Consider the following 25011-nt stretch of genomic DNA (forward strand, 5'->3'; position numbering starts at 1 on the left):
GGGACATACCCAGGCAGTGCCAGGTATGTTCCGACATGTTCAGACAGACTGCTGAGTGAGTGCTGAAATGCTAGTCACACAAGGACATGCCACTCACACACACACAGCCCCCCCACTGCTGCCTATGGAAAATATGTGTGGAATTGTTTTATTCCTTGTATTTTTTTTACATTTTTATAACAAAAATAAAAAGCATCCTTTGATGCGTGCTCCTTTACTCCCCTACCCCCATGTATTTGTCTTTACCCTTTCCCCCCTCCCCTCTTCCCACTCCTCCACCAACATCCCTCCCTGTTGTATAATTTGATTATATTGTTTTCTTGTTCACTGTTTTATCACATTTGTTTGGCCATGCCGCTTATACACTGCTCATCTTGAAAATGTGACTATTTGTTTGATGTTGGTGTGAAATAACCCTTTAGTGAAAAAAAATCTTATTGGTTTTTAAAAAAAAAAATAAAAAGCATGAAAACAAATAACAGTTATTCTTTTGTATATTTTTCACACTAAAATTTCAGTCCTCTTGTGCGAATTTTTTTTGCGCCAAATTTGCACAAGAGGCCTAAAGGTACAGTTACACGTTACGATCTCATTGACGATATCGTTTGAAAACGTCACATGATCACGTCGTTCATGCAATGTCGTTTTCACATCGTTGCGTGTAACGTGAAGATATCGGACGAACACATCGTTGGATCGCTGATCGCAGATTTGAGGTCAGGATCTCAAATCTGACGATCCTCGTCCAATTATGTGTCAGAAGATGTGCAGCATCGTTCAGTGTAACGCTGAGATGAACGACTTTGGTCTAAATTCTCCTATTCCTGCCATTGTGAAAAATCGTTCTGCAAAGGTTTGCAATGAGGCTAACGTGGAGCCAAAATTTACATCGTTAACAAGATAGTTGCATGTGACGAGATCGTAACATGTAACGGTACCTTTGACCGCTGCGGATCCGCAGCAGTTTCCCCTGAGTTTACAGTACAATGTAAACTTATGGGAAACAAAAAACGCTGTGCACGTGCTGCGGAAAAATCTGCGCGGAAACGCTGCGGATTACATTCCGCAGCATGTCACTTCTTTTCTGCGGATTTTCACCTGCTCCAATAGGAAACTGCAGATGAAAATCCGCAGAAGAAACCGCAGTAAAAAACGCAATAAATCCGCAGTAAAAACCGCAACGGGTTTTCACTGCGGATTTTGGAATTCCGCTGCGGAAAAATCCGCAGTGGAATCCGCAAAGTGTGCACATAGCCTTAGACACAAATGCTTCTGGTCATTACTCACAGCTGTACCTTGCTCTAAAATTTCTAATTCTCTATTTAAAATATATAAAAAATGATTCATTGTTTCAGCGCTTTTTTGCACAAATAATACTAAACTAAATACAATATGCATAGTCTTTATATTATCAAATACAATTAAACTGAACAGAACTAGGCTATGTGCGAGCGTTGCGTATTTGCTTGCAGAAATGTTTGCAAGGTCTCTGCATGTCTTTTTTATGCATTTTTGCATGTGTTTTTGCATGCATTTTTGTAAATCCATAGAGCTAAATAAAGATATAAAAAAAAGAATTGTGATGTCATTTCCTTGTTCATCCTCTTCAGCTAGATACCCTCATTACTATTAAATAAAGACACACACACCTGCCTATGTAGGAGCATCAACATAATTAACCAACATATGCTGTAACAAAAAAGCAACTGTCAGAAATCTGTGTGAAATGCAAAATCTGTTAATTTAAAAAAAAAAAAAATTAAAAATTGCATGGGCTCACGCATAATTTTCATAAACAGGGAGAGCCGACAGCTGAGGGCTGATGTTAATATTCTGAGAAGGAGCTAATAGCCAGAGGTTCCCAGGCTATTAATATTAGCTCACAGCTGTTTGCTTAGCCTTTACTGGCTAATTTACAGGGGAACCCCAGAAAAGAATTGACATGGGGTTCCCCTATAAAAATCAAACCAGCAAAGGCTAGACAGACAGCTGTGGGCTGATATTAATAACCTGGGTAGGGACCATGGATATTGGCATCCCCAGGCTAGGAAAATCAGCTCTCTGCCGCCCCAGAAATGACGCATTATAGATGCGCCAATTCTGGCACTTAGTCCTGCTCTTCCCACTTTCCCTGTAGCGGTGGCAAGTGGGGTTCATATTTGTGAGGCTGATGTCACATTTGTATTGTCAGATGACATCAAGCACAGAGGTTAGTTATGGAGAGGCGTCTATAAGACACCTATCCATTACTAATCTTATAGTTACATGGTAAATAAAGACACGTCCAGAATAATGTCATTTATTTGACATAATCACACAGACTCCTACATTGAATCTAAATTTACCATACTTACTGAATGCCTAATCCCCGACGCCCTCATCACCTGCGAACAATCAAAAAATATTAAACCAACATATAATAGTATCCTGTCCAATGTAGTCCATTTAATACCGAGTGTCCCATGGCGATCTCACGTGTAGAACAGTCACATCAGGAGATATGACTGCTCTACCCGGCCGCCGGAAATACACTGCAGGGGCAATTACCTCATGTCAGTATATCACTTAGCTGCCATAAGAGTTCACCAGAGTTCATCAGCTCCGCTGCTCTCATGGCACTACCGCTGTGGGAGAACTTTCCCACGCAACGGTGCCATAAGTGAGAGCACCGGAGCTGATCAGCTGATGAACTCTCACGGCAGCTAAGTGATACACTGCAGGAGTGATTACCCCCCTGTCAGAGTATCGCCGGCGGCCGGGTAGAGCGGTCAAATCTCCCGATGTGACTCTTCTACACGTGAGATCGCCATGGGACACTCGGTATTAAATGGACTACGGTGGAAAGATGAGTATGTGTTGGTTTATTATGTTTGATTGTTTGCAGATGAGGGCATCTGGGATTAGGCATTCGGTGAGTATGTATTTTGTATGTCAATATGTAAATGTTGTGATTTTTTTACAATTGAACACAGGTGCTGGATGATGAGGCTATTCTCCAATCATTGACTTATGGTGTCTCTGCTATGTTATATAAGACGTAGCCGGATGGGAGTAGAGTTCCATCAGGTGAGGCCTGTGTTCAGACGATGCGTGGGTACACACGTTGCATGGGTACATACACACAGACAGACACACACAGACACGCACATATTCTCCATCAATGCACAGAGACATGCACACATATTCTTCACCCACACACTCTTCCTCCTTCTGACATAATTTCCCTTTGACAAATTGCAGTGTTTTTGGCAGCAAATCTGCAGCAAATATGCAAACCTCATTTTTGCTGCAGATTAGACTGGCTCAATTGAAGTCAATGAGTCAGAAATGCTGCAGAAACACAAAAAGAATTGACATGCTGCAGAAAATAAAATGCTGCAAATACAGACGGAAATTTACTTTTCATGTGCACAACACTTCAGGATTGTCATTGCTTTAGTTTTCCATTGAGTTTTTGGACCATTTACGCACGTAAAAAAAAGCAGCAAAAACGCATCAAAAACGAATCACGCACCCATAGCCTTATGGCATTCTGAGTGGGCGAATCCCACAGATATAAGGACTCTGCTATACGTTACCTTTTGTTTTGTTGTTATGCCTGAAAGACAATTTTTATTTTGGTAAATCCTGCCAAAATGGTTTATGTCATCTATAATATAATGCTGGGAGCGTCACTCTGTCCGAAGCCTTTATAGACTGCGCAAGCGCAAGCGCCGGCGCAGTCTGGCCCCCACAGAGAGACGCTCCCAGGAGATCGTGGTATGCGTAAACACTGAACGCACACTGCGATCTCCAACAGAAAAGCAGGGACCGCCAGGAGGGTAAGTATCAGCTATATTCACCTGGCCCCGTTCCACCGCTGTGCGCCGCCATCTTCCGGGTCCTCTGCCTGTGACGTTCAGTTCAGAGGGTGCGATGATGCGCTTAATGCGCGCCACCCTCTGACTGACCAGTCACAGCCAGAGGAGCCGGAAGATGGCGGCGCGCAGCGGTGGAACAGGGCCAGGTGAATATAGCAAGTGCTGGGGGGCCTGAGCTGGCGGCGATACCGGCACCTGATCCCCACAGCGCACCGGTGTCCCCGCCTGCTCAGGCCCCCCCAGCGACGATAGGTGAGTATGGTATTTTTTTTTCATATATTGCAGCAGCATACGGGGCATATACAATGGAGCATCTTATGGGGCCATAAACCATAATGGAGCAGTGTACGGGGGCATACACTATGGAGCATCTTATGGGGCCATAAACCATAATGGAGCAGTGTACGGGGGCATACACACTGGAGCGTCTTATGGGGGCCATCAACCATAATGGAGCAGTGTACGGGGGCATACACTATGGAGCATCTTATGGGGGCCATAAACCATAATGGAGCAGTGTACGGGGGCATACACACTGGAGCGTCTTATGGGGGCCATCAACCATAATGGAGCAGTGTACAGGGGCATACTCTGTGGAGCATCTTATGGGGGCCATAAATCATAATGGAGCAGTGTACGGGGGCATACACACTGGAGCATCTTATGGGGCCATAAACCATAATGGAGCAGTGTATGGAGGCATATACCATGGAGCATCTTATGGGGCCATAAGCCATAATGGAGCAGTGTACGGGGGCATATACAATGGAGCATCTTATGGGGCCATAAACCATAATGGAGCAGTGTACGGGGGCATATACCATGGAGCATCTTATGGGGCCATAAACCATAATGGAGCAGTGTACGGGGGCATATACAATTGATCATCTTATGGGGGCCATAAACCTTTATGGAGCAGTGTACGGGGGCATATAATATGGAGCATTTTATGGGGCCATAAACCATAATGGAGCAGTGTACGGGGGCATATACAATGGAGCATCTTATGGGGCCATAAACCATAATGGAGCAGTGTACAGGGGCATATAATATGGAGCATCTTATGGGGCCATAAAACATAATGGAGCAGTGTACGGGGGCATATACAATGGAGCATCTTATGGGGCCATAAACCATAATGGAGCAGTGTACGGGGGCATATACCATGGAGCATCTTATGGGTGCCATAAACCATAATGGAGCAGTGTACGGGGGCATATACCATGGAGCATCTTATGTGGGCCATAAACCTTTATGGAACAGCGTATGGGGACATATACTATGTAGCATTTTATGGGGGCCATCAACCTTTATGGAGCAGTGTACGGGGCATATACTATGGAGCATCTTATGGGGGCCATAAGCCTTTATGGAGCAGTGTATGGGGCATATGGATGGGAGCAGTAAATTAAAGAATGGTGGCGCAGGATGGGAGCAGCACATGTCAGAATGGAGGCGCAGGATGGGTGCAGCACATGTCAGAATGAAGGCGCAGGATGGGAGCAGCACATGACAGGATGGGGACGCAGGATGGGTGCAGCACATGACAGGATGGGGGCGCAGGATGGGAGCAGCACATGACAGGATGGGGGCACAGGATGGGTGCAGCACATGACAGGATGGGGGCGCAGGATGGGAGCAGCACATGACAGGATGGGGACGCAGGATGGAGCAGCACATACCAGGATGGGGACCATATACCAATATAAATGCTCGCCACCCGAGCGTAGAACGGGTTCAATAGCTAGTCTACTATATAATTATCTAAGGTTCACTTCCGTCGTTCTGTCCTTCTGTCTTTCTGTCACGGATATTCATTGGTCACGGCCTCTGTCTGTCATGGAAATCCATGTCGCTGATTGGTCGTGGCAAAACGCCCACGACCATTGCCACGACCAATCAGCAATGGGCACAGTCCGCTGGCAAAATGGCCGCTCCTTCCTCCCCGCAGTCAGTGCCCGCTCCACACTTCCCTCCAGTCAGCCCTCACACAGGGTTAATGCCAGCGTTAATGGACCACGGTGTAACTCACTCCATTAACGCAGCTGTTAACCCTGTGTGACCAACTTTTTACTATCGATGCTGCGTATGCAGCATCAGTAGTAAAAAGTAGTGTTGAGCGATACCGTCCGATACTTGAAAGTATCGGTATCGGATAGTATCGGCCGATACCCGAAAAATATCGGATATCGCCGATACCGATATCCGATACCAATACAAGTCAATGGGACATCAAGTATCGGAATGTATCCTGATGGTTCCCAGGGTCTGAAGGAGAGGAAACTCTCCTTCAGGCCCTGGGATCCATAGTGAGGTGTAAAATAAAGAATTAAAATAAAAAATATTGATATATTCACCTCTCCGGCGGCCCCTGGACATCACGCTGGTAACCGGCAGGCTTCTTTGTTTAAAATGAGCGCGTTTAGGACGAGCGCGTTTAGGACCTGCGAATGATGTCGCGGCTTCTGATTGGTCGCGTGCCGCTCATGTGACCGCCACGCGACCAATCAGAAGCCGCGACGTCATTCGCAGGTCCTAAATTCCTAGAATTAGGAGTTTAGTGAATGAGAATGACGTCGCGGCATCTGATTGGTCGCGTGGCGGTCACATGAGCGGCACGCGACCAATCAGAAGCCGCGACGTCATTCGCAGGTCCTAAACGCGCTCATTTTAAACAAAGAAGCCTGCCGGTTACCAGCGTGATGTCCAGGGGCCGCCGGAGAGGTGAATATATCAATATTTTTTATTTTAATTCTTTATTTTACACATCCCTATGGATCCGATACCGATACCCGATACCACAAAAGTATCGGATCTCGGTATCGGAATTCCGATACCGCAAGTATCGGCCGATACCCGATACTTGCGGTATCGGAATGCTCAACACTAGTAAAAAGATCTAATGTTACAAATAATAATAATAAAAAAAAATGTTATTCTCACCATACGACGTCGCGCTGTTCTCGGCAGTGCAAGCGGCAGGTTCCGGTGCCAATGATGCTATGCGAGAAGGACCTGCCATGACGTCACGGTCAGGTGACCGTGACGTCATCACAGATCCTGCGCTCATACCAGCCCTGGGACCGGAAGCTGCCGCGTGCACCGCACACAGGCGCCAGGACTACAAGGGGCCCCCGGATGGTGAGTATATGTTTATTTTTTATTTTAAGTCTTTTTTAACCTGTTACATATGTGGCTGGGCAATATACTACATGGCTGGGCAATATACTACGTGACTGGCCAATATACTATGTGACTGGGCAGTATACTACGTGTCTGTGCTGTATACTACGTGGCTCTATGCTGTATACTACGTGCCTGGGCAATATACTACGTCGCTGTGCAATATACTACGTGGCTGGGCAATGTACTACGTGACTGGGCAATATACTACGTGACTGGGCAATATCCTACGTGACTGGCCAATATACTACGTGACTGGGCAAAATACTACGTGGCTGGGCAATATACTACGTGACTGGGCAATATACTACGTGACTGGCCAATATACTATGTGACTGGGCAGTATACTACGTGTCTGTGCTGTATACTACGTGGCTCTATGCTGTATACTACGTGCCTGGGCAATATACTATGTCGCTGTGCAATATACTACGTGGCTGGGCAATGTACTATGTGACTGGGCAATATACTACGTGACTGGGCAATATACTACGTGACTGGCCAATATACTACGTGACTGGGCAATATACTACGTGGCTGGGCAATATACTATGTGGCTGGGCAATATACTACGTCACTGGGCAATATACTACGTAGCTGGGCAATATACTACGTGGGCTGTGCAATATACTACGTCGCTGGGCAATATACTACGTAGCTGGGCAATATAGTACGTGACTGGGCAATATACTATGTAACTGGGCAATATACTACATGGCTGGGCAATATACTATGTGGCTGGGCAATATACTACGTCACTGGGCAATATACTACGTAGCTGGGCAATATAGTACGTGACTGGGCAATATACTATGTGGCTGGGCAATATACTACGTGGCTGGGCAATATACTACGTGGTTGGGCAATATACTACGTGGCTGGGCAATATACTACGTGGGCTGTGCAATATACTACGTGGACATGCATATTCTAGAATACCCGATGCGTTAGAATCGGGCCACCATCTAGTGCTTAATAAACCAGCTGGCGATTGACCCAAGAAGTGGTCCTTCATACAGAATAATGGGTCCCACATAGCTTTGTATACAGACAAATTGGCCCCACATAATCCTCCTAACACAATAATGGGCCCTACATAGTCCTACATGCAGTATAATGACCCCACATAGTCCTCCATACAGAATATTGGGAACTACATAGTCATATAATCACCCTGTGGGCCAAATTTGGCCCTCGAGCCAGAGTTTGACGTGTGTTCTAAGGTGTGTAAGGATAAACTGCTTCTAGAACCTAAAAAGTGCTAATAAAAATGCTTCCAATTACGGTATGTTTATATTGAGGACATTTTCATTGGATTATACATTATCCATACCTTAGCTGATCTTGTGTTATGTAAAAATTTGTAACTTTAATGAAACACTTTTGATCTAGTGACAGACATACAGTATATGCCTGGTGATTAGAGACAGGTAAATAGCTGACTTTTTTATTCATTGACTTGTGGCCTTGGAGATGTCTGCTCATTTTATTACTTCTATGCCACTGTTCGTTAATGTGTTGGAGGAAGTACTTAAAAGCACTTTCATTTATTGCATTTGGCAATTACTAGTGAGAAGGAACCAAATTAGATTGCTGTAGGCACCTATAGTAAAGTTGTAAACTTGGTGATAATTCATGCACATTAGCAGGGAGCAACATTTTTTAATATGTACAGTTTGCATAATAAAATATGGTGTATGAACACCAAGAAGACACAGAGCTAGGAGTGACACAAAGTTCTGGATTTTTAACAGTATATCTATCCAAGTCCAGAGAAAACAATTGACTATCTACTATAAAACTATCTAAGTCCAGAGAAGTTTGTTACTAGTGATGAGTAGCAATGAGGGATTATTTCAATGTTCGGTTTGGATTTCGATTGCCGAATTTGCAAAATTCAACTATTAAATAGTCGAATATTCGCTGAACATAACCGAACACCATTCATGTCAATGGGAGGCAAAAACAAACACATGCACAACACCTCATGACAATCCCCAAATGCTGCCAAGACACATCAAATGAGAGACAGACTCTAGGAAAGTGGCCTCATTTCACCCACAGTACAAATTATAGCATGGCACTGCAGCAATCAGCCAGGCATGAGGTATTGGGGTCTGGGACCACATTTACAGCTTTCAATTGAATGTCACAGTAAGACGAGGTGGGTGAGGGATCGGTGAAGGCCTTCTTTCCTGGGAGCATTGATACCACATGCAACACCTCTACCTGCTTTCATGCTGAGCCACAGTCATGTGGCACAAATATCAGTTTTGTAAGCTACCATTGTCAGAAAAATTTAAGGATAGTAACACGGGTAGTTGAGTCAAAGGAAGTGGAGGCCTGATGGTCTCTGAGGCCTAATGCTACAGGCAACACGCATAAATGAGACCCAACCAGGAGTGTTCACATTTAAACAAATGAGGACCTTACCATAGAAGTGGCATCAATCACGAGAGAAGAAATAGTATTAATGGGACCCACAGGTCTTCCACTACACCCATTCCAGCAGATGAACACCCAACCAGGAGGGTTCACATTTCTAAAAATTATTGGCAGACACTACAAAAGTGGCATCGATTTCAACACAGTAGAAATAGTATAATAAGGTCCGACAGGTCTTCCACTACATCCAATCCAACAGATGTACACCCAACCAGGAGTGTTCACATTTTAAAAAAATGAGGGCCTGACACCACAAAAATGGAATATCTGTCACGAGGATAGAAATAGTATAATTGCGACCAAGACGTCTTCCACTACAGCTAACCCAACAGATGTAGACCAACTTGGACTGTTCAAATTTCCTCAAATTTGTGTTAAGATCAGCAACAACAGCAGCCGCAGCAGGCTCAGAAGCCACACTAAAGATATCAGAGTGCAATTAAGTGATATTAATGCATCACACAAAAAATGCAATATCGCCTAGTCTGTACAGTCTGAGATTGGAGTGCAAAAGTCCTTGGAGATCCATGACTTTTTGATTAAAGTTAGGCAGTCTACACTTTTAGGGGACAGCCGGCTGCGCTTATCCGTTAGGACACTACCAGCAGTGCTGAAGATATGTTCTGAGAGGACGCTGGCTGCCGAGCATGATAAAACCTCTAAGGCATGTGAGGTGAGCTCAGGCCACTCATCCATTTTTGAAGACCAAAACGAGAAAGGGTTCAAACCCTCCCTGATGGTATTTATATTCAGTTCTAGATACTCCTGCATCATCCTCTCCATTCTTTCACCACGTGTAAGACTTGGGTTTTGTTGTGCTGGTGCACGAGTTGGTCTAAAAAAAGTGTCAATGGACTCACAGAAATTGCTTCTTCCACTTCCACCACTGCTGCTGCTAATGTTTGGACATTGACAAATTGATGTGCTGGAGGTTGGAAATCTAGAGCTGTGATGAGAAGTGTGTTCTTCACTGCTGTCTTGGGGAAAAGCTCTCTTAAGGTTGTATAAAAGCGTGTTTCAATACTCCAGCATTCATGGGTCCCTTTCTGGGGTGGGAATCTTCTGGCAAAATTTGGTTTTATAACATGGATATAACAGAGCGGCAACCTAGTAGTCAGCATTTTTCCTAATCATGACTATACGGGGATCATGTTGCACATAGTGTTGCAAGAAGGCACTTACATTTCGAGTCCTACCTTGAAGTTTAAGTCCATGCTGTGTTGGTGGCTGAGTAACAATGAAGCTCGTTTCCTCCATCTCTTCCTGCCAATGAAAAAAAACAGAGAGGGGAGTATTATCCTCTTTATCTGAGAGTTGCTTGCCCATCACCTCTTCCTCCTTCATTTTTTCCTCGGATCTTGCACCTTCGATAACAGTTTGCCTGTTATCATCAGCCCCCGAGATTGCAGGAATCTACCCTCCCTTGGCACCCGCCTGTGTGTTGACAGTCTTGAACTTAGAGACAATGTTATCTCTTCCGCATCCTCCTCTGCTTCCTCCTTCTTCTGGGACTACCATCTCCTCCGACAGGCTATTCAAAGTCTTCTCTAGCATATAAATTACCGGAATAGTGATGCTGATGACGGCGTCATCAGCACTAACCATCTTAGTAGCCATTTCAAAACTTTGCAGAAGGGTGCAGAGGTCCTTAATAGGGTTGAGCGACCTTGACCTTTTTAGAGTCGAGCCGTGTTTCTCGAAACCCGACTATCTTAGAATTCGAGTCGAGTGGAATCGGCCGATTATCGCGAAAAGTCGGGTATCGACCGAAACACGAAACCCAATGCAAGTCAATGGGGGAGCATAGTCGGCAGTGAGTGGAGGCCAGGAAAACACCTACACTGCCCATTTTAATGGCAAAAACATCCATTCTTGTTACAGAAGCTTGTCAATCGTAATTTACCTTATAATAATTGGAAGGCATTTGAAATTGGGGGTCATTTGGCTAAAGTTGTGGGGGGTAGGGCTGGTTCAAGTAATTAGTGGGCCCAGTAAATCTGGACCACGTCACGGCAGTGGAGCAGGGAGAGGTAAGTATTTCAACTTTGCAAGTGCTGTGATCCTGAGCAAGCAGGGGGGGCCCACTCGTTGGCATTGGCACTGGCACAGGGCCCCTCAAAGTACAGCGGTGTGTTTGCACGGCGGGGGCGCCTCCCACTGGCAGCAACACTTTTGCGTACTATGAGAGGCCCTGTGCCAGTGACGTCGCCAACTAGTATTCCTCCCCCCACCTGATGAAGGAACCTGCACTTTCATCTGCACCTTCCTCTTTGTCCCCGTGTAAGGTGGTATGGTATGCGGGAAGAGGAACCTGACTTTCAGCAGGGTCACAATCTTGATGTGTAGCGTGCACGGGGAATGTTGCGTTATGGGTCAATGTACCAGCAGACTCATCTATCACTGGCTGGGCAATGGGCAGGATGAGGAGGAAACACAGATATAGGCCCAAAGAATAAAGTTGGCTAAATGCAGTTCAAAATTGGTAACACAGGACTAACCAGGGGGCATTGCAGTGGAGAACAACTGGAATGAGAGGCTGACACAGAGAGTAGGCCCAAATCAGTAAGTAGTCGAAATGCAGTTCAAAATTGGCAACCGTAGTAAACAGGCGGCACAGCTTTGTTCAGTGGAGGAGAACAGCAAGGAGTGGCAGACACCGATAGTAGGCCCCAACCCAAATAGTAGGCCAAATGCAGTCTAACATTAACAACTACTTAACGAGAGCCTGAAAATGGAATTTCAGAACAGGAAACCAGGAGAACAGCAAGGAGCGGCAGACACTGTTAGTAGGCCCCAAACCAACTAGTACGCCAAATGCAGTTGTTCCATTCAACCACTATTTAACAAGAGCCTGAAGATAGAAGCTCAGGAAAGGCAACCTGGAGAACACCTTGGAGTGGAAGACACCGTCTCCACACCCCATACCCAATTTGTAGGCCTAATGCAGTGTAGTTTCCAACAACTACTAAACGAGAGCATTAAGATTGAAGCAATGGAGAGGAAACCTGGGGAACACCTTGGAGTGGAACACACCGTCTCTACACCCCATACCCAATTTGTAGGCCTAATGCAGTGTAGTTTTCACCAACTACTAAACGAGAGTAGGAAGATCGAAGCAATGTGGACGAAACCTGGGGAACACCTTGGAGTGTAACACACCGTCTCTCTACACCCCATACCAAATTTGTAGGCCTAATGCAGTGTAGTTTGCAACAACTACTAAACGAGAGTAGGAAGATCGAAGCAATGTGGACGAAACCTGGGGCACACCTTGGGGCGGCAGACACCGTTAGTAGGCCCTACCAAAGTTGTAGCCCCAATGCAGTTTTAAACTTCCTAGAGGCTGAAAACAAGACTATTGACCCTCAGCTTTTTTCAAAGGAACACAGCTGTATTGAGTGGCGCAGACAGACACAGGTAGTAGGCCTTAAACCGAAAATGTGGCTCACTGCAGCTTAAAAAAGGTTACAGGGGTACACAGGCAGCATTGCTCTGGGCAGTGGAGGACAATTTCAATAGTGGACCGCAGACAGACTTTGTACGCCTACTATTAAAAAAAGGATGCTCTATGCAATTAAAAATAGGTTCCAGGGGTACACGGGCAGCAGTGGTCTGGTCAGTATAGGAGTAGTAGAAAGAACGGGCCGCAGACAGGCTTCGAAGGCCTAACATAAAAAAATATTGGGCTGTAGGCACTTTAACATTGGTTCCAGGGGTACACGGGCAGCAGTAGACTGGTCAGTGTAGTAGTAGTAGAAAGAACGGGCCGCAGACAGGCTTCGAAGGCCTAACATAAAAAAATATTGGGCTGTAGGCACTTTAACATTGGTTCCAGGGGTACACGGGCAGCAGTAGACTGGTCAGTGTAGTAGTAGTAGAAAGAACGGGCCGCAGACAGGCTTCGAAGGCCTAACATAAAAAAATATTGGGCTGTAGGCACTTTTAAATAGGTTCCAGGGGTACACGGGCAGCAGTGGTCTGGTCAGTGTAGGAGTAGTAGAAAGAACGGGCCGCAGACAGGCTTCGAAGGCCTAACATAAAAAAATATTGGGCTGTAGGCACTTTAACATTGGTTCCAGGGGTACACGGGCAGCAGTAGACTGGTCAGTGTAGTAGTAGTAGAAAGAACGGGCCGCAGACAGGCTTCGAAGGCCTAACATAAAAAAATATTGGGCTGTAGGCACTTTTAAATAGGTTCCAGGGGTACACAGGCAGCAGTGGTCTGGTCAGTGTAGGAGTAGTAGAAAGAACGGGCCGCAGACAGGCTTCGAAGGCCTAACATAAAAAAATATTGGGCTGTAGGCACTTTAACATTGGTTCCAGGGGTACACGGGCAGCAGTAGACTGGTCAGTGTAGTAGTAGTAGAAAGAACGGGCCGCAGACAGGCTTCGAAGGCCTAATATAAAAAAATATTGGGCTGTAGGCACTTTTAAATAGGTTCCAGGGGTACACGGGCAGCAGTGGTCTGGTCAGTGTAGTAGTAGTAGAAAGAACGGGCCGCAAACAGGCTTCGAAGGCCTAACATAAAAAAATATTGGGCTGTAGGCACTTTTAAATAGGTTCCAGGGGTACACAGGCAGCAGTGGTCTGGTCAGTGTAGGAGTAGTAGAAAGAACGGGCCGCAGACAGGCTTCGAAGGCCTAACATAAAAAAATATTGGGCTGTAGGCACTTTAACATTGGTTCCAGGGGTACACGGGCAGCAGTAGACTGGTCAGTGTAGTAGTAGTAGAAAGAATGGGCCGCAGACAGGCTTCAAAGGCCTAACAAAAAAATATTGGGCTGTAGGCACTTTTAAATAGGTTCCAGGGGTACACGGGCAGCAGTGGTCTGGTCAGTGTAGGAGTAGTAGAAAGAACGGGCCGCAGACAGGCTTCGAAGGCCTAACATAATAAAATTGGACAGGCTGTAGGCACTTTATAATTGGTTCCAGGGGTACACGGGCAGCAGTAGACAGGTCAGTGGAGGCCTAGTGGAAGGAGGGACCGCAGACAGGCTTCGAAGGCCTAACATAATAAAATTGGACAGGCTGTAGGCACCTTATAATTGGTTCCAGGGGTACACGGGCAGCAGTAGACAGGTCAGTGGAGGCCTAGTGGAAGGAGGGACCGCAGACAGGCTTCGAAGGCCTAACATAATAAATTGGGCTGGCTGTAGGCAATTTAAAATTGGTTCCAGGGGTACACGGGCAGCAGTCGTCTGGTCAGTGGAGGCCTAGTGGAAGGAGGGACCGCAGACAAGCTTCGAAGGCCTAACATAATAAAATTGGACAGGCTGTAGCCACTTTATAATTGGTTCCAGGGGTACACGGGCAGCAGTACACACGTCAGTGGAGGCCTAGTGGAAGGAGGGACCGCAGACAGGCTTCGAAGGCCTAACATAATAAAATTGGACAGGCTGTAGGCACTTTATAATTGGTTCCAGGGGTACACGGGCAGCAGTAGACAGGTCAGTGGAGGCCTAGTGGAAGGAGGGACCGCAGACAGGCTTCGAAGGCCTAACATAATAAATTGGGCTGGCTGTAGGCAATTTAAAATTGGTTCCAGGGGTACACGGGCAGCAGTGGTCTGGTCAGTGGAGGCCTAGTTGAAGGAGGGACCGCAGACAGGCTTCGAAGGCCTAACATAATAAAATTGGACAGGCTGTAGGCACTTTATAATTGGTTCCAGGGGTACACGGGCAGCAGTAGACAGGTCAGTGGAGGCCTAGTGGAAGGAGGGACCGCAGACAGGCTTCGAAGGCCTAACATAATAAATTGGGCTGGCTGTAGGCAATTTAAAATTGGTTCCAGGGGTACACGGGCAGCAGTGGTCTGGTCAGCGGAGGCCGATTGTAATGAGTGTCTGCCTGTTAGTAGTCCAAAACAATAAATAAATGTGAATGTCTCGCATTAAAACAAAACGAAAACACTAAAGGGTGCAATCATTAGGTACAGGGGTGGGATCCTCTGCGTAGTTTCAAACCTACTAATTTAGCGCAAAGTATTTACTGTGGTAAATAGAGGACACTGCCCCTGACTATGTTAAGTACCATCATACATGTCAACACAATGGTATTGTCAGTGGCAGGAATGGAAGGATGTCAGCGCATAGACTAAACATTGGTGGAAGTGTGAGAGATAACTGTGGAAGTGGTAGAGCAGTGTTTGACCTGGGGGTGGGTGAACTCTCTTGTGGCCGGCGGTACAGGCCCAGGGCCCCTCATGTTACAACAGTGTGTCTGACGTTGGGTGCGCACCACCACCGCCAGAGACACTTTATTGTACTATGAGGGACCCAGTGGCAGTGCTGTCGACCAAAAGCGGGCACACCCACCTCTTCAGACAAACAGCACTCTCACGGGTGCTTGCGCCAAGTGGCGATACCACAGCCCCGTGTGGGGAGTTTGGCCATTTAGGGAGGTGTAAACATGTCGTATGCTGGACAATCAGCTGCAGCAAATTAGACATTAGAAAAGTAATTCACAGTAGTCCACAGGCAAGAGCTTTTCATAGGAAAGCTAGGTGTCAGCCGGGCAAGGTGGGGCAAAAGAATTCGAAATCCAGTTGTGGTTCATTTTAATGAATGTTAGATCATTTTGGGTAGCCAGACGAGTCCTTTTTTCGGTTAATATTGAACCTGCAGCACTGAATACTCTATCTGATAGGACACTAGCTGCCGGGCAAGCAAGCTCCTGCAATGCATATTCTGCCAATTCTGGCAAGGTGTCTAATTTGGATGCCCAGTAATCAAATGGGAATGATGGTTGAGGGAGAACATCGATAAGGGATGAAAAATAGCTTGTAACCATACTGGACAAATGTTGTCTCCTGTCACTTTCAATTGATGCAGCAGTACCTGTCCTGTCTGCGGTCATAGCAAAATCACTCCACAACCTGGTCAGAAAACCCCTCTGGCCAACGCCACTTCTGATGTGTGCACCCCTAACACTCCTGGTCTGCTGCCCCCTGGAGCTCGTGTGAGAACGATCACGGTCGCTGTGTGCTGGGAATGCCTGAAGCAAACGGTCAACAAGAGTTGATTGTTTGGTTGCTAATATTACTTCCAAGTTCTCATGTGGCATAATATTTTGCAATTTGCCTTTATAGCGAGGATCAAGGAGGCAGGCCAACCAGTAATCGTCATCGTTCATCATTTTGGTAATGCGTGTGTCCCTTTTGAGGATACGTAAGGCATAATCCGCCATGTGGGCCAAAGTTCCAGTTGTCAAATCTGCGGTTGTGATTGGTTGAGGGGCAGTTTCAGGCAAATCTACGTCACTTGTGTCCCTCAAAAAACCAGAACCCGGCCTTGCCACGCAACCAATGTCCAGTGCCCCCGGGAAAGCTTCCTCATTAAAAATATACTCATCCCCATCATCCTCCTCGTCCTCCACCTCCTCTTCGCCCGCTAACTCGTCCTGTACACTGCCCTGACCAGACAATGGCTGACTGTCATCAAGGCTTTCCTCTTCCTCTGGTGCAGACGCCTGATCCTTTATGTGCGTCAAACTTTGCATCAGCAGACACATTAGGGGGATGCTCATGCTTATTATGGCGTTGTCTGCACTAACCAGCCGTGTGCATTCCTCAAAACACTGAAGGACTTGACACATGTCTTGTATCTTCGACCACTGCACACCTGACAACTCCATGTCTGCCATCCTACTGCCTGCCCGTGTATGTGTATCCTCCCACAAAAACATAACAGCCCGCCTCTGTTCGCACAGTCTCTGAAGCATGTGCAGTGTTGAGTTCCACCTTGTTGCAACGTCTATGATTAGGCAATGCTGGGGAAGGTTCAAAGACCGCTGATAGGTCTGCATACGGCTGGAGTGTACAGGCGAACGGCGGATATGTGAGCAAAGTCCACGCACTTTGAGGAGCAGGTCGGAGAACCCAGGATAAGTTTTCAATAAGCACTGCACCACCAGGTTTAAGGTGTGAGCCAGGCAAGGAATGTGTTTCAGTTGGGAAAGGGAGATGGCAGCCATGAAATTCCTTCCGTTATCACTCACTACCTTGCCTGCCTCAAGATCTACTGTGCCCAGCCACGACTGCGTTTCTTGCTGCAAGAACTCGGACAGAACTTCCGCGGTGTGTCTGTTGTCGCCCAAACACTTCATAGCCAATACAGCCTGCTGAAGCTTGCCAGTAGCTGGCCCATAATGGGATAACTGGTGTGCAACAGTGTCAGCTGCCGATGGAGTGGTTGGGCGACTGCGGTCTGTGGAAGAGCTCTCGCTTCTGCAGGAGGACGAGGAGGAGGAGGAGGGAGTGCGAACGCCTACAGCCAACTGTTTCCTAGACCGTGGGCTAGGCACAACTGTCCCGAAATTGATGTCCCCTGTAGACCCTGCATCCACCACATTCACCCAGTGTGCCGTGATGGACACGTAACATCCCTGGCCATGCCTACTGGTCCATGCATCTGTAGTCAGGTGCACCTTTGTACTCACAGATTGCCTGTGTGCATGGACGATGCGCTGTTTAACATGCTGGTGCAGGGCTGGGATGGCTTTTCTGGAAAAAAAGTGTCGACTGGGTAGCTCGTAGCGTGGTTCAGCGTACTCCATCAGGGCTTTGAAAGCTTCGCTTTCAACTAACCGGTAGGGCATCATCTCTAACGAGATTAGTCTAGCTATGTGGGCGTTAAAACCCTGTGTACGTGGATGCGAGGATAAGTACTTCCTTTTTCTAACCAGAGTCTCATGTAGGGTGAGCTGGAATGGAGAGCTGGAGATCGTGGAACTAGCGGGTGTGCCGGTGGACATGGCAGACTGAGAGACGGTTGGAGACGGTATTGTTTCCGCCGGTGCCCTAGATGCAGTATTTCCTCCTACAAAACTGGTGATTCCCTGACCCTGACTGCTTTGGGCTGGCAAAGAAACCTGCACAGATACTGCTGGTGGTGCGGAAAATGGTGGCCTTACAGTGACGGAAGGGATGTTGCGTTGCTGACTAGCTTCATTGGCCGAGGGTGCTACAACCTTAAAGGACGTTTGGTAGTTAGTCCAGGCTTGCAAATGCATGGTGGTTAAATGTCTATGCATGCAACTTGTATTGAGACTTTTCAGATTCTGACCTCTGCTTAAGCTAGTTGAACATTTTTGACAGATGACTTTGCGCTGATCAATTGGATGTTGTTTAAAAAAATGCCAGACTGCACTCTTCCTAGCATCGGATCCCTTTTCAGGAATTGCAGACTGAGCTTTAACCGGATGGCCACGCTGTCCTCCAACAGGTTTTGGCTTTGCCACGCGTTTTGGGCCAGATACGGGCCCGGCAGATGGAACCTGTTGCCATGTTGATGCCTGCTGCGGCCCCTCCTCCACCTCCGCTTCAGAACTACTGCCGCCTGCACCCTGTTCCCCCAATGGCTGCCAATCGGGGTCAACAACTGGGTCATCTAAAACCTCCTCTTCTAGCTCGTGTGCAACTTCGTCTGTGTCACCGTGTCGGTCGGTAGTATAGCGTTCGTGACGGGGCAACATAGTCTCATCAGGGTCTGATTGTGGATCAGTACCCTGAGAGGGCAATGTTGTGGTCTGAGTCAAAGGACCAGCATAGTAGTCTGGCTGTGGCTGTGCATCAGTGCACTCAATGTCAGAATCTACTTGTAATGGGCATGGCCTGTTAACTGTTTCACTTTCTAAGCCAGGGACGGTATGTGTAAAGAGCTCCATGGAGTAACCCGTTGTGTCGCCTGCTGCATCCTTCTCTCTTGTTGTTGTTTTTGCTGAAGAGGACAAGGAAGCGACTTGTCCCTGACCGTGAACATCCACAAATGACGCGCTGCTTTTACATTTACCAGTTTCAGAAGAGGAGGCAAAAGAGCTAGAGGCTGAGTCAGCAAGGTAAGCCAAAACTTGCTGTTGCTGCTCCGGCTTTAAAAGCGGTTTTCCTACTCCCAGAAAAGAGAGCGTTTGAGGCCTTGTGTAGCCATACGACGAACCTGGCTCCACAGCTCCAGACTTAGGTGCAATATTTTTTTCTCCACAACCACCTGATGCTCCACTACCACTACCATCATTACCAGCTGACAATGAACGCCCACGGCCACGACCTCTTGCACCAGACTTCCTCATTGTTTTAAAAACGTAACCAAAGTAACTTTATTTGTTGCTGTCAAACAACTTACACGGTGAGCTATAACTTCAGTATGATTTCGATATCCCTTTACAGGTTGGTGAGACCGCAAGGAAAATCAGGCACAATGTTACACACTCTGTTTTCTGTGGCACCAAATCACAGAGATGCCACACACGCAGGACTGTCACTCAAGCACAAATGTCAATATTAATCTCCCATTTTTTTTTTTTTTCAGGGAGACTTTAGAAACAAAATAAAATAAAATGATTTTTTCAGGAAGAATTTAGAAACCAGATAAAATAAAATGATTTTTTCAGGGAGATTTTAGAAACGAAATAAAAAAAAAAAAAAGGCTTTCTATGGCCCACTGAGTGAGTAATGGCACACACAGGAGTCAGGAGTGGCACACAAGCCCAGAGGCCAATATTTATCTCCCACTGATTGATTTATTGATTTTTTCAGGTAGAATTTAGAACCCAAATCAACCAAAAAAATAAATAGGCTTTCTATGGCCCACTATTTGAGAGTGAGAGATGGCACACCCAGGAGTCAAGACTGGCACACAAGCAGAAAGGGCAATATTAATCTCCCACTGATTTTTTTTTTTTCAGGGAGACTTTAGAAACAAAATAAAATAAAATGATTTTTCAGGAAGAATTTAGAAACCAAATAAAATAAAATGATTTTTTCAGGGAGAATTTAGAAACCAAATTAAAAAAAAATAGGCTTTCTATGGCCCACTGAGTGAGAGATGGCACACACAGGAGTCAGGAGTGGCACACAAGCCCAGAGGCCAATATTTATCTCCCACTGATTGATTTAGTGATTTTTTCAGGTAGAATTTAGAACCCAAATCAACCAAAAAAATAAATAGGCTTTCTATGGCCCACTGAGTGAGAGATGGCACACACAGGAGTCAGGAGTGGCACACAAGCCCAGAGGCCAATATTTATCTCCCACTGATTGATTTAGTGATTTTTTCAGGTAGAATTTAGAACCCAAATCAACCAAAAAAACAAATAGGCTTTCTATGGCCCACTGAGTGAGAGATGGCACACACAGGATTCAGGAGTGGCACACAAGCCCAGAGGCCAATATTTATCTCCCACTGATTGATTTAGTGATTTTTTCAGGTAGAATTTAGAACCCAAATCAACCAAAAAAATAAATAGGCTTTCTATGGCCCACTGAGTGAGAGATGGCACACACAGGAGTCAGGAGTGGCACACAAGCCCAGAGGCCAATATTTATCTCCCACTGATTGATTTAGTGATTTTTTCAGGTAGAATTTGGAACCCAAATCAACCAAAAAAATAAATAGGCTTTCTATGGCCCACTGAGTGAGAGATGGCACACACAGGAGTCAGGAGTGGCACACAAGCCCAGAGGCCAATATTTATCTCCCACTGATTGATTTATTGATTTTTTCAGGTAGAATTTAGAACCTAAATCAACCAAAAAAATAAATAGGCTTTCTATGGCCCACTATCTGAGAGAGAGAGATGGCACACCCAGGAGTCAAGACTGGCACACAAGCAGAAAGGGCAATATTAATCTCCCACATATTTTTTTTTTTTCAGGGAGACTTTAGAAACAAAATAAAATAAAATGAATTTTTCAGGAAGAATTTAGAAACCAAATAAAATAAAATGATTTTTTCAGGGAGAAATTAGAAACCAAATAAAAAAAAATAGGCTTTCTATGGCCCACTGAGTGAGAGATGGCGCACACAGGAGTCAGGAGTGGCACACAAGCCCAGAGGCCAATATTTATCTCCCACTGATTGATTTATTGATTTTTTCAGGTAGAATTTAGAACCCAAATCAACCAAAAAAATAAATAGGCTTTCTATGGCCCACTGAGTGAGAGATGGCACACACAGGAGTCAGGAGTGGCACACAAGCCCAGAGGCCAATATTTATCTCCCACTGATTGATTTAGTGATTTTTTCAGGTAGAATTTAGAACCCAAATCAACCAAAAAAATAAATAGGCTTTCTATGGCCCACTGAGTGAGAGATGGCACACACAGGAGTCAGGAGTGGCACACAAGCCCAGAGGCCAATATTTATCTCCCACTGATTGATTTAGTGATTTTTTCAGGTAAAATTTAGAACACAAATCAACCAAAAAAATAAATAGGCTTTCTATGGCCCACTGAGTGAGAGATGGCACACACAGGAGTCACGAGTGGCACACAAGCCCAGAGGCCAATATTTATCTCCCACTGATTGATTTATTGATTTTTTCAGGTAGAATTGAGAACCCAAATCAACCAAAAAAATAAATAGGCTTTCTATGGCCCACTGAGTGAGAGATGGCACACACAGGAGTCAGGAGTGGCACACAAGCCCAGAGGCCAATATTTATCTCCCACTGATTGATTTATTGATTTTTTCAGGTAGAATTTAGAACCTAAATCAACCAAAAAAATAAATAGGCTTTCTATGGCCCACTATCTGAGAGAGAGAGATGGCACACCCAGGAGTCAAGACTGGCACACAAGCAGAAAGGGCAATATTAATCTCCCACATATTTTTTTTTTTTCAGGGAGACTTTAGAAACAAAATAAAATAAAATGATTTTTTCAGGAAGAATTTAGAAACCAAATAAAATAAAATGATTTTTTCAGGGAGAAATTAGAAACCAAATAAAAAAAAAATAGGCTTTCTATGGCCCACTGAGTGAGAGATGGCGCACACAGGAGTCAGGAGTGGCACACAAGCCCAGAGGCCAATATTTATCTCCCACTGATTGATTTATTGATTTTTTCAGGTAGAATTTAGAACCCAAATCAACCAAAAAAATAAATAGGCTTTCTATGGCCCACTGAGTGAGAGATGGCACACACAGGAGTCAGGAGTGGCACACAAGCCCAGAGGCCAATATTTATCTCCCACTGATTGATTTAGTGATTTTTTCAGGTAGAATTTAGAACCCAAATCAACCAAAAAAATAAATAGGCTTTCTATGGCCCACTGAGTGAGAGATGGCACACACAGGAGTCAGGAGTGGCACACAAGCCCAGAGGCCAATATTTATCTCCCACTGATTGATTTAGTGATTTTTTCAGGTAAAATTTAGAACACAAATCAACCAAAAAAATAAATAGGCTTTCTATGGCCCACTATCTGAGAGATAGAGATGGCACACCCAGGAGTCAAGACTGGCACACAAGCAGAAGGGGCAATATTAATCTCCCACTGATTTTTTTTTTTTTCAGGGAGACTTTAGAAACAAAATAAAATAAAATGACTTTTTCAGGAAGAATTTAGAAACCAAATAAAATAAAATGATTTTTTCAGGGAGAATTTAGAAACCAAATAAAAAAAAAAAAGGCTTTCTATGGCCCACTGAGTGAGAGATGGCACACACAGGAGTCAGGAGTGGCACACAAGCCCAGAGGCCAATATTTATCTCCCACTGATTGATTTAGTGATTTTTTCAGGTAGAATTTAGAACCCAAATCAACCCAAAAAATAAGTAGGCTTTCTATGGCCCACTGAGTGAGAGATGGCACACACAGGAGTCAGGAGTGGCACACAAGCCCAGAGGCCAATATTTATCTCCCACTGATTGATTTAGTGATTTTTTCAGGTAGAATTTAGAACCCAAATCAACCAAAAAAATAAATAGGCTTTCTATGGCCCACTGAGTGAGAGATGGCACACACAGGAGTCAGGAGTGGCACACAAGCCCAGAGGCCAATATTTATCTCCCACTGATTGATTTATTGATTTTTTCAGGTAGAATTTAGAACCCAAATCAACCAAAAAAATAAAAGGCTTTCTATGGCCCACTATCTGAGAGAGAGAGATGGCACACCCAGGAGTCAAGACTGGCACACAAGCAGAAAGGGCAATATTAATCTCCCACATATTTTTTTTTTTCAGGGAGACTTTAGAAACAAAATAAAATAAAATGATTTTTTCAGGAAGAATTTAGAAACCAAATAAAATAAAATGATTTTTTCAGGGAGAAATTAGAAACCAAATTAAAAAAAATAGGCTTTCTATGGCCCACTGAGTGAGAGATGGCGCACACAGGAGTCAGGAGTGGCACACAAGCCCAGAGGCCAATATTTATCTCCCACTGATTGATTTAGTGATTTTTTCAGGTAGAATTTAGAACCCAAATCAACCCAAAAAATAAGTAGGCTTTCTATGGCCCACTGAGTGAGAGATGGCACACACAGGAGTCAGGAGTGGCACACAAGCCCAGAGGCCAATATTTATCTCCCACTGATTGATTTAGTGATTTTTTCAGGTAGAATTTAGAACCCAAATCAACCAAAAAAATAAATAGGCTTTCTATGGCCCACTGAGTGAGAGATGGCACACACAGGAGTCAGGAGTGGCACACAAGCCCAGAGGCCAATATTTATCCCCACTGATTGATTTATTGATTTTTTCAGGTAGAATTTAGAACCCAAATCAACCAAAAAAATAAAAGGCTTTCTATGGCCCACTATCTGAGAGAGAGAGATGGCACACCCAGGAGTCAAGACTGGCACACAAGCAGAAAGGGCAATATTAATCTCCCACATATTTTTTTTTTTCAGGGAGACTTTAGAAACAAAATAAAATAAAATGATTTTTTCAGGAAGAATTTAGAAACCAAATAAAATAAAATGATTTTTTCAGGGAGAAATTAGAAACCAAATTAAAAAAAATAGGCTTTCTATGGCCCACTGAGTGAGAGATGGCGCACACAGGAGTCAGGAGTGGCACACAAGCCCAGAGGCCAATATTTATCTCCCACTGATTGATTTATTGATTTTTTCAGGTAGAATTTAGAACCCAAATCAACCAAAAAAATAAATAGGCTTTCTATGGCCCACTGAGTGAGAGATGGCACACACAGGAGTCAGGAGTGGCACACAAGCCCAGAGGCCAATATTTATCTCCCACTGATTGATTTAGTGATTTTTTCAGGTAGAATTTAGAACCCAAATCAACCAAAAAAATAAATAGGCTTTCTATGGCCCACTGAGTGAGAGATGGCACACACAGGAGTCAGGAGTGGCACACAAGCCCAGAGGCCAATATTTATCTCCCACTGATTGATTTAGTGATTTTTTCAGGTAGAATTTAGAACCCAAATCAACCAAAAAAATAAATAGGCTTTCTATGGCCCACTGAGTGAGAGATGGCACACACAGGAGTCAGGAGTGGCACACAAGCCCAGAGGCCAATATTTATCTCCCACTGATTGATTTAGTGATTTTTTCAGGTAAAATTTAGAACACAAATCAACCAAAAAAATAAATAGGCTTTCTATGGCCCACTATCTGAGAGATAGAGATGGCACACCCAGGAGTCAAGACTGGCACACAAGCAGAAGGGGCAATATTAATCTCCCACTGATTTTTTTTTTTTTCAGGGAGACTTTAGAAACAAAATAAAATAAAATGACTTTTTCAGGAAGAATTTAGAAACCAAATAAAATAAAATGA

This window comes from Ranitomeya imitator, chromosome 1, assembly GCF_032444005.1.
Source record: "Ranitomeya imitator isolate aRanImi1 chromosome 1, aRanImi1.pri, whole genome shotgun sequence".
NCBI lineage: Eukaryota > Metazoa > Chordata > Amphibia > Anura > Dendrobatidae > Ranitomeya > Ranitomeya imitator.